Consider the following 10,866-nt stretch of genomic DNA (forward strand, 5'->3'; position numbering starts at 1 on the left):
TTGCAACACAGAAAATTCCCACTGGATATAAGGAAAATGCTTTCACAGTTGGAGTGGTTAAGCACTGGAACAGGCTGCCCAGAAAGATGGCATCCTTAGAAATATCCATAAAATGATTAGAAAGAGCCCTAAGTTACTTGATTTGTGTTTGGAGTTAGTCCTGCTTTGAGAAGGAGATTGGACTGAATGACCTCCACAGGTACCTTCCAACCTAAATTACCTTATTATTCTAAGCCCTAATCTTTCAGTTGAGCTCAGAAGTACTTGCAAAATATCTTATATTTTATGATCATTAAGATTTTAATGTCTCTGTCTTGTTAGAAAGATGTAAAGCAATTTACACAGAGCATTTTGTTTTTGAAATATATTGTTATTCTTATGTTTGATGTTGTTGGCTTCTATACGTCCTTCTCAAAAACCTGTTTGTTTTCCCCTACCCCCTCTTTGGAAAATGTTTTCAGTAAAACGTAAAACTACTTTATCAGCTAAGGGCTAAAAAAAAAAAAAGAACTAAAATAATGAAAGTTTCCACATTTTTATTATTTAAAGTTTCCAACAGTTCAGTTTCCAAGCTCAACAAAACACCATTCCTTTCACATTGCCAGGGGAAGCCGTTGTCAAACTGCTAACAATGACATTCCTATGTCTTGAATTTACAGCTTCAGATGCTGGTTTCTCTTTTCTCAAATCCTGTCTACTGCTTTAAGCATCTTAATTTTATTTGATTGTGTCTAGGACTACACTAGTACAGATTTTCTGAGGCTGGGATACCTGCAATGCACTGTATGATAATAATATTTTTATTTAATGACTGGTTGTCCTTATGGGATCCCAGAGTCGCCTAATGGTATTATGGAGGACAATCTGATTAGCCACCTGAAATACAGTGTGTATACAGCAAATAGGAAAGAGCTCTCTCTGTATGGTGCTATACAGAGACAAAATTCATAATAAGGATAGGTAAAATATCAGTTAATCACACTATAATTTAAGCAGGACTGAAGCTACTGCAAGAATGTTTACTTTAGGTTTACAAAAGTGAAATGTAACTACACTGAGCTGGTTGCTTTGAAAGTTTTACTCTGTCTTTGGACATTTTAAAGAGCCTTTTAGCTCAAAACTTTATTTATGAAATATAGTTAAACAATGATGAAAAGGCTCTTTTGTAAAATGTGGAAGGTCAAAGTCAAAATGATGTCCTTCCATCAATGGAAAATGGACTAGATAACCAACTTGTTCTGTTTCAAATGACTTCTTAACATTTTTCAGAGTTTATATGGTAAGAGTTTCTGAGAATTTTCTCTCCTTTTGGCATGGGAACTTAAACTGTTTCCTGGGAAAATCCCTTTTCTAGTACATTTTTGGTAGCATCTTAACTTTCCTGGATCCAGCTATGGATCAAATTTACTTCTGCCTGCGTTTGAAATATGAAGACACAATAACAGTTCATAACAATAAATTCCTTTAATTTTTTAAAATTTAACCTTATCATAGCAAACATAAAAGAAACGATAGTGAATGGAACACAGATATATGAACTATGTTCTGTGTACAATCATTGATTTACACTGATTTAGTTCCTCGGTTTTCAAAAGCAGAACTATTTGCAGTGATAAGGCAAAAGTTTTCCATCAGCAGGAGTTCATGAAACCAGGGGTAAATAACAAAATATAGATACAGTGGGCATGTCGGAAATTGCTTAGCTAAAGAAAAGGTTGAAAAGAAGATTTTGAAACTGTAAGTCACTATTAGCTCTCTTTCCCTAACTGCTTCTCTGAAAGCTGTTCTCATGAAAAATATTGCTCCTCTGAATTAGACCAAATCAGATATATTCTTCACAAACGAGAGTGGAAATACAGTCTTATAAAAATGTTAGAATTTGCTGCTTAATATTGTAAAGTTGAAAGCTTCGTGATTCTGCAAGCTTAGCTAATACCTTCGAAGTACAGATTACTGTAAGCTCCTAACAGCAAAAGGATAGAACTGATCTGAATTGCTTTAATAAGGGAAAAAATACAATTTTGTAAAGTAAAGGATTTCCCCCTCATCTCTTTTTAATTCTATCTGAGCTGATTCAAAATTAAAACCTTGACAAATTATCAGCATTTTCAAGTTTCTTCTTTGTTTGCCTTGAAGAACCAAATCAACACCTCACAAAAGGTAAGTTTTAAAAGAGAAAGGAGGAAGAAAGAAGAGGCATTGCAACCTTTTATCTGGAACCTGCTCTCTAAATACTGAATTTATGGCACTACACAGGTTACAACACTAACTTGGAACCCAACATATTCAAACTCAGAAATTTAATAGGGGAAGTTATCCATGGTATTATCATTGGAAAAGGGAGTAAGTAGGCCTTTCTTCATATTTCTCTTATGGTTTTCTAGCCCTTTCCACCCCACATTTGCAAGTTTTTCCATAGAAGACAAAGGTTAAAAAAAGACATTAAAAAATAGATCAGAGAAAAGAAATGGGAAGTTAATTTTTCATACACCTATTCTACCTCTCTCAAACTATTGCTATATTCCCTTTCACCAGTTCAGATCCAAAAATGCAAAACCTTGCAATCCTCTGTCAATATGTATTAAAGTTGGTCCTTTGGGAACCACATCGTAGTTCAAATCTAGTCAAATCTAGAATGAGCTGCTTTGTTGAGAGAGAAGGATCAGGTTACATTCCTTCAAAAATCCTGGTAAGAAGTGAGTGGGACATGATATAAATACCAAATACTGCACACATAAATATAATATGACTTGATGATGGGAAGCTTTTGAACAAAAGCTGTCAGAATTCAGCTCCACAATTAAAGGATGGGGAGAGTAGCCTGGGGAATGGGAAATCATTATGAAGAGCAGCTGTGACTGTGGAATACATCCCTGACCTTCTTTTTTATACAATCATAGGTGAGAAGATGTTCAACTATTTTTTAATATGCTTGTACTGAGACATAACTAGACTTAGCTTGGCTCCCTAGAACAGAGATTGATGGTGCAAGTTTAACGAGCATCAAAGGTCTCTTTGTTATTAGTTTCTCCATCTTGGTGATTGAATATTTTTTAGTGTTACTGAGATACTTTGTGTTGTGTGTCAGGTATCAGGTGCTGTGAGGTTAGACAAGGCCTCTTGCAACTGGATATCCTCCATCCCACTGCCACTCACTTTCCTATGTCTAAACGAGAGTGAATTTGCATAACTTACACATAGCAATGAACGAGACTGACCTCACTCTACCTCACCTTCAATCATTTTTCTCCTTTTTCTGTTCTTTCTGCTCTTTAAATGTCACTCAGTGCTGCAGGAATATGCAAGCCAAAAGAATTAAAGTGAGAAAGAGTTCAACCTAAAAAATGAATAATAGATAATTCCCCCCTATCTTGTAATTCTAATTTCTAAGATTACTCAGACTTATGGGGTGAAATTTAAAGGTGGCTGTAAATTTGTACATGTAATTGACAGTTGCAAAATTATTGCAACTTCTCAATCCCCAGTTTAGTCACAGGTTCTCCTACTTCCTTATTTCTTTACTGACATCTCCTTCTCATCATTTCTCCATACACCGTGGGAATTCTTTCATCTTCTCATTCTTGGATTTTGTACCCTGCACAATTGCTTCTCCTACTTTGCTATAGGTAAGAAGCGATAAGATAGTAATATGCATTACAGTCACAAAGATGGTAAAATGTTTGAAATTATAATTAAAGCATAACTTTAAGAGGATTTGAGTCTAATATGAACAGCTACTGTATGTCATCTATCAGACTAACGACTCTTGCTTAAATTCCCCAGGAATCAAGAGACAATACTTTACATGAAATGCTTCAGATATTTCTTTTTTTCATTAAAGAAGGTAGAATTAACTGTGATATAATCATAATGATGAGGAGAATTTGAATAAAATTAGCTCTTAATTGCATTTGAATTCTGTATCTCTGAAACATAAAGCTCATAACTCCCCTATGGAATTCCACCATTTTTTAATTTTATGATCAGTTGGAGAATTGACCACGGGCATCAATTGCCATATGTTTTCATTACTACAGCAAATATGTAAAATGGCTAAAATTTATTAGTTCTTTGATATTCAAATGAACTATCTTCTGTAGTTTATACCAACATATACGTCTAGGTAGAATTGAATGTATATGAGAATTAATTAATAATAGACAGGTCTATTCCTATCCTAAACTGGGTTTACTCTCTGGTTTTACATTTGATGAATTTGGGAAGTGTGGGTATATAAATTGTGGAATTTTGTTATTCCTCCTACCTATATTCAATATATGTGTAAAACAGATGTAACTTTCATTTTAAAAGGCAGTAGAGGGACTCAGAAAAAGTAACTGAGAGGAAAGAACACATTAAAAATGAACAGGTTGAAATGCATTTCCCCTCAAAACAGATACTCAGAGCATACTGCCTTCATGACCTTAAGGAAAAATCTCCAACAATATAAATTGCATTCATAATGAAAATACATACTGAATGACAGTGTAATCTATAATACTTTCATACACCACCAGGTACTAGGCCAAAGTGTCATAAATCTCACTCTTTTGAACCAAGCATCCAGACTCTACCAGATCTTGGCAAGGATGGAAAAGGATTGAAAAAAAAAAAAAAAAAAAGAGTCAAACTGCATCAAGAACAAATGCTTGCAGTTAAAATGATCTCTCTTCCATATATTCTAACAATATTAGGCTCATATAAAGATTTTTTGTTTTTTCCTTCTTTTACCTTGGGTTACTGATGTACAAATGGTACAAACTGTAAGGGACACATTTTTTCCTAACGTGCCAACATTATATTTTTGATTCCACTTTTCCTTTTTTCTCTAGCACTATTTGCAGGGATCCTGTTGTTTCAGCCAGACATAAAAAGACATGTCCAATAGGACAATGGCTAAATTGTATGTGATCTGTACTTCTTCCTGACAACGACTGGGATACACTGAAAAATATTAATATATAACCTACAAGTCAATATGATTCTATGTTAAAACTGTGTCACTTCACAAGTATTTATGCCAGGAATACACTTGTATGGAAAGTTTGAACTGAAAGAGAATTTTATGGCCATGTTACAAACCTCAGAAAAAGGCGATTTACTGTAGAAGTGTGAGCAGCTTATAAATCATTAATCTTACCAACTCCTTGTGGGTTTTTTAGATAATGTAAATGAAACCTTACATTCAGGGTGGCACGTAGAAAGATCTCTCAGTGAATCTTACGGTGCTCTAGAGACTAATTTCTCCCAAATATCTAGGCCAAAACGTCTCCTGCTCTGCAAATAGAAAGGAGTAGGAGAAAAGCACCTAGAACGATTAGCCAAGATTAAGTATTATCACAAAATAAGAAAATATTTTTGGAACCTAAATAATTCCAACCACACACGTTTGAATGATGTTCGCACTGCCTACCACTCCCCATCCTGCAAACCTCAAGACAATTCCAAGCTGATTTGCAATTTCAGAGACATTATGTTTTCTCATTCTGGTACTCTCCACGGTTCGTCTACGGTAGAGCTTATCTTGTTCAAAACTTACATAAGAGTAAGCTATACATTGTACTCAAAGATTTTAGATGTCTGACATCAGAGAATCACTTTTGAGTGTAATTATAGTGCTTCTGAAAATTGATTGCAAATTAAAAAGGAAGACAAAACTACCAGCCAAAACCAGCACTTGGAGCACTTTGCTACTTAGGAAGGATATGAGAACACACGGAAAAGAAGCCACAAGAGGACATAATTTATCCTGTGTCCCTTTTTAAATTCCTTGGTGTATTTCAGCATGACAGAGAAATGCCCTAAATTCACACAAACAATGGAAGTTTTCCAGCTTCTATTTTCAGGGCAGGCAAAGTTTTATTCACATGGACAGAAACAGCCTAGGCTTGAACGAGACATTCAGCCACAGTGTATTTTCCTGGGAGGTGAGAAAATAAAGAGTTCTCTTAGAAACATAAAGACTCTGCAGGAGGGCATTCAAGCACTGCTTGCTGGAGAAAACATTTCTGCACTAAGAGGAAGATAAACTCTCATTAAACTTCACAGTAAAAGTTAATTATGCAACATGAAATAGGGTTAAAGGTGAAGGGAAAGTGATAGTCTTAAGAAAGGGAAATGACATTATTTAAATCAGATATTGAACAACTGTAAAAGAGTGGATTTGTTTACTTAGAAAATTGTAGAAAAGTGACCTAGTGGGTCATTTTTTTTCTCCTGGGTTTCTGGGGAAAATAATTGCATATGAATTAAAATTACGGTGGCTTGATTAAGTGGATGATCCCTACCTGAATCATAAGTGAAGACTGTTGTTTTATTACCTTCAATAAAATCCACTGACAAAAATCAAATCAGTCTGAAATAGTACTTCTTGGTTGTCAGAGTGTTTTTATTGAAAAGGAAACTTTTCTCTCCCCTGTTCTTCTGGTAGCATTGAAATGAATGACTGTGATAAGAAGTGAGCACAATATCTTGATGTTCTTTGGATGAATCTGTATTCCACTTGAATTGCACAATGTACGATCCAGTGCAGCACATAAAGACATGTTGGTGCAATAGATGTGGAAATTCAGCAGATAGATATTTGGGTGTATTGAAGGCAGCCACAGTTACTGGGGGGAAAATTAAACTTTTACATCAGTCAAGTTTTGATCTGTATTTACCCTAATGAACTTCTAATAATTGATTTGAAAGACATAAGAAATTAAAAACATAAAAGTGTATAGATATATCTAGCAATGCAAGCAAAAAAATAGGGAAATGTAGAAAAATGCAGAGATTTTAAATGGTTTTCTAACCTGAGTGACAGAGAAGTAATTAACATCTCAAATAGGAATTAGGTTTCAGATATGTAGTCTCATTACACAAGAATCTTGTGGAATCATTGCTTCAGAAGTCTCAAACTGAAAATTTTTGTATTTTTCTGCAAGCACTCAGGTTTCGGTTTTTGGTAGGGGGCTTTATTGATGTTAATTTTCATTTGATACAATGTTTTCACTTTCATTACCCTGTAAGTTGAGTCACTATATTACTAAAATGTTGTCTAAGATACAGTAGGAGTAAATAGTTTCTACTCTAATTCTAGTTGGATCTTCTAATAGTTCAAATAGGCTTGGGTTTTTTTGTTTGTTTTCTGGGATACTCTCCAGCTTACCTTACCTGTGTATGTAACAGTAACATCACTGCAGATCTGACTGAGTCAACACATTGCATATCCTGCTAGAGAATTAACCTTGTTCATAGGTTTAATGTGTAACTGAAAATTGCACTGTAAGGCTATGCTGTTTTTTCCTGAAACTCAGGTGGTACCACTGAAAAACAAGCTCGGGATGTTGAAAGTGTCCTTAATTTACAGTGTAGTGAAAATGGACTAAGCACGCACATGAAACGGTAAATCTATTTTCACTACAAGTAACAATTCTGAGTCACCAACCTGCACATGCGATGCATAAGAAGTACTTAAGGAATACAAAAATACACCTTACCAAGGATACCTGCCTGTAAGCACTGACCCTGGCAGTGGCTGGCTGGATTAGATAACTACAGAGTGGTTTTAATACGAACCCAGAGTCGCAAAAAATGCTCAGGTCTGGATCACTGTCTGAATAAATAAGCCAACTCAGATAGAACATTCTAAAAGGAAGTACAAGAGTAAAGCCAGAAGTCATATTTAGAAGTGAAAGAAGCAAAGCACCAAGTAATGAAAGCAGTAATGATGAGCTGTGGTCATATCACTGAATAAAAAAACCTGAGGTGTATTTCCCCTGAGAACACACACACACTCATAGGCACACATGCACAAACAAAACCCATGCACTGATGTAAGAACTGAATTTTCACTTGTTCCTGAATGTCTGTCATCTGTCAGACGTTTTTTGTCTGTCACTGAAGATTCTACATGAGCACTGCTGATACAGGTCTTCATGAAAACCTAGCTTAGAAAGAACCAGAGTCAATGCAGCTGCTTCTTCCTCCACATTTTGAAGATTAAAGATAATAGAAGTGAAACACAGAAAAATGATTCATGGCCCAGAAATCAAAGTCTTACTGGGAGGATAAAAACTGTACAGCAGAGGAGATGGAAAAAAACCCATAAATCTGAGCTGTGTAAAAAACATCTCCCCCTCAAACTCTGTCTTTGTTATAGTGGAAATGGGATGAAAGGAAAATAGACTCAAGGAGAAAAGCAAATCTAGAGCAGAATAGTCAGTCTATTCCCCTCTGGGCTTATAAAGAGCAGACTCGAATCAAAATCCTTGGAAGTCCTTGGAAACAGGATACTCTTAGCAGGCTACAAATATAGGAGCTTTGTGAGCACTGGTATTTTCCTAGGGGGAATGAAAAAAAAATCTTGAGAAGGTGCCAGAAGTCACAAAAGTAATTTTGATTCAATATGATTATTGATGAAATCTCTGTAACAATAGCCCAAACATAGTAAGCTAAGCTCTTTAGTTTGGTTTCAAAAGAAATTACCAAATCTATTTTTGCAGCCTGCATCTACCACCTCAGGCTGAGCTTAGACAGGAAAAAAACCCTCAATATACTTGTATCTTTCTCTAAAGGGAGAAGGTTCAAGGTGCCCCTTTGCATTACAGTGGAACAGCATAAAGATATGGACAAGGTCTCTCTATTACTGGTTGGCCCAGGCTAAATGCAGTGGGGCTGAGGAGTCCAGATCCTACTGCATAAGTATTAGCACAACCGTAATAGGTCTGTAAAGGTATTTTAATCAGTGTCTCTAAGTTACATGAAGAGTAAAGATGATTAATTGATGGTACTATGTTGGCTTTTTTTTTCTAGATCCTACACAGAAAGCATTCACTTAAGGGAAAACAAGAGTAGTTCAGTAATCCAGCATTACTATGGAGTCTCAGGACTGGTTTTCACTGCTTACACTTTTAATTCCAGTCCAAGTTTAGAGGATCTTGTGACTCTGCTGATAAAGTGCCACTGCCATTCTGTAAGTACAATGCTCACATAGCAGTGGTCAGGAAGGACAGCTTTGCTTTAAGTTTGGGTAGACCTGACATTTGCTCAAAATCTCTGCTTGATCTTTGGATTATTGCAATACAGTGCCCAAAAAAACCACCAAATTCATATCCCGGTAATGCACCCATTCTTCATAAACTTGGATAAGTCTGCTTTCCCGGTAAATCACTAAGAAAAATCATTAGATACTTAGAAAGCATTCCTCAGCACTAAAACAGCAAATGGGAAAGAGACATCTTGCATTTCATCCAAGGCCCCACTTACTGTGATGGAAGTTGTCACAGTACTGGCAGATTCTATGACCACAATGAGAAATTGTTCAAAAAAGGTAAATTTTTGTTTGGTTAGGCACTCTTACCTTTTCCACCTACTTTCCAAGCAGACCAAAAATCTGCATTTCTTTGCCAGTCTTCATTACTGTTAATGGATTTCATTTTCATATGCAACTGAACTGAACATATGAACTGTTGCAAGACTCAGCATCTCTAGTACTAAAATGTTGGTTTTGATGCATGTAATACATGAAAAAATGAATCAGTTGGTTTGTGGTATTTGTTTAGGGTTTTTTTTGTTGTTGTTTGTTTTTTGTTTGTTTTTTTGTTTGTTTGTTTGTTTTTTAAAATGCTTTCCCAGAAATTAAGCACTTTGGATCTTTCTTCCAATTTAGAACAAATGTACAGTTTTAAATTATGGAAATTTCCCCAGGGCAGAAACATTGTTTTCCAAAAGGCAAGACAATAGTAGTTAGGGGTACAGGAGCTGTTACATATTTTCAAGAAAGAATACAAAGGGAAATGCTTAGGAAAAGCACTGGGAATATGACAGGGGGGCTTTTACTAAGTTCGAAGGACTGGGGTTTATTTTATCTCCTGTGAGAAGACTTAAACCAGCCTTTTGACAATAATATATGGTCATGGAAGTAAATGCAAATTTATTGATAGGCAAAGTTTTTTTGAAACTACAAATAATTTCTGTAAAGTTCACAGAGAAAACTAAATTAATCTGGATGTTAGGAATACACCACTTCAAGTTTTCCAAATGGCTGTGGCACACAGTCACACTCTAATAAAGGCTATTGCCCGCTCAACTGAGGTTTCATTTGTACTAATATTTAGAAATGGCTCACACTTTAGAGACTGATATTTCTGGAAGCACTCAGATTCAGAATATGAGGAATACAGGTGCAAGAAAGATGCTATTTGTTATTTCTTTGTCATCAGCTGTAAGAGCCTATGTTTATCAAACACAGCTAAGACAAACACAAACTGACCTGTGATTAGCCAAATATTCTAAATAATAAGCAACAAATAGCTTGCAAACATCCTATGATATTTGTTTCTGCTCATTAGGCATCAGATTCATAAACAAAAGCTGGAGGGATCATTTGCACAGCCCAGAAAGACCATAAACAGAAAAAGAGGCAAAGCACATTCAGTTCTATCACTGAGCAATGGCCTAAGGTTTTGAGGCACTGGACTGGGACACAGAAAGCTCTCATTTGTACTTGTCCTGCAGGATGACTCTGAGTATGTGATTTCCTCTCAGTTGGGATTAATTGCTTTAGCTTAAGGCAGAGATAACGATACCGACCTCCTTTGCAAAGTACTTAGAAACATGCAGATAGAAAACATGTATCTGTAAAAGGGCAGAATAGGAAGGACAACCACACTCATCCCTGTTGTGCAGTGTCAGACACTGCTTAGAGCCAGGTTGTTCTAACCAAACTGCAAGTATTATGCCAACCCATTCAACATTTCCATCACTGCAATCTTACAGGCTGATTTATAGTACTCTTTACCAGCATCTGCAGGTGGGTTTTGTATTCTTTCTAGACCATGCAAATATTAGTTATTTTAAATTAAACGAGGCAACTTTCCT

General features: G+C 35.8%; 1 protein-coding gene across 1 annotated transcript in view; it reads right to left on the reverse strand.

Annotated features, from left to right (window-relative positions):
- The window catches only part of CNTNAP2 (contactin associated protein like 2), a gene marked incomplete at its 5' end in the record, with an annotated part of 444,129 nt that overhangs the window by 150,131 nt on the left and 283,132 nt on the right, over positions 1 to 10,866 (reverse strand). The window lies entirely within an intron of this gene.

The sequence above is a fragment of the Empidonax traillii genome, unplaced genomic scaffold (assembly GCF_003031625.1).
Source record: "Empidonax traillii isolate 1590-97213 ecotype Southwest subspecies unplaced genomic scaffold, ASM303162v1 scaffold496:size689020, whole genome shotgun sequence".
Lineage (NCBI taxonomy): Eukaryota > Metazoa > Chordata > Aves > Passeriformes > Tyrannidae > Empidonax > Empidonax traillii.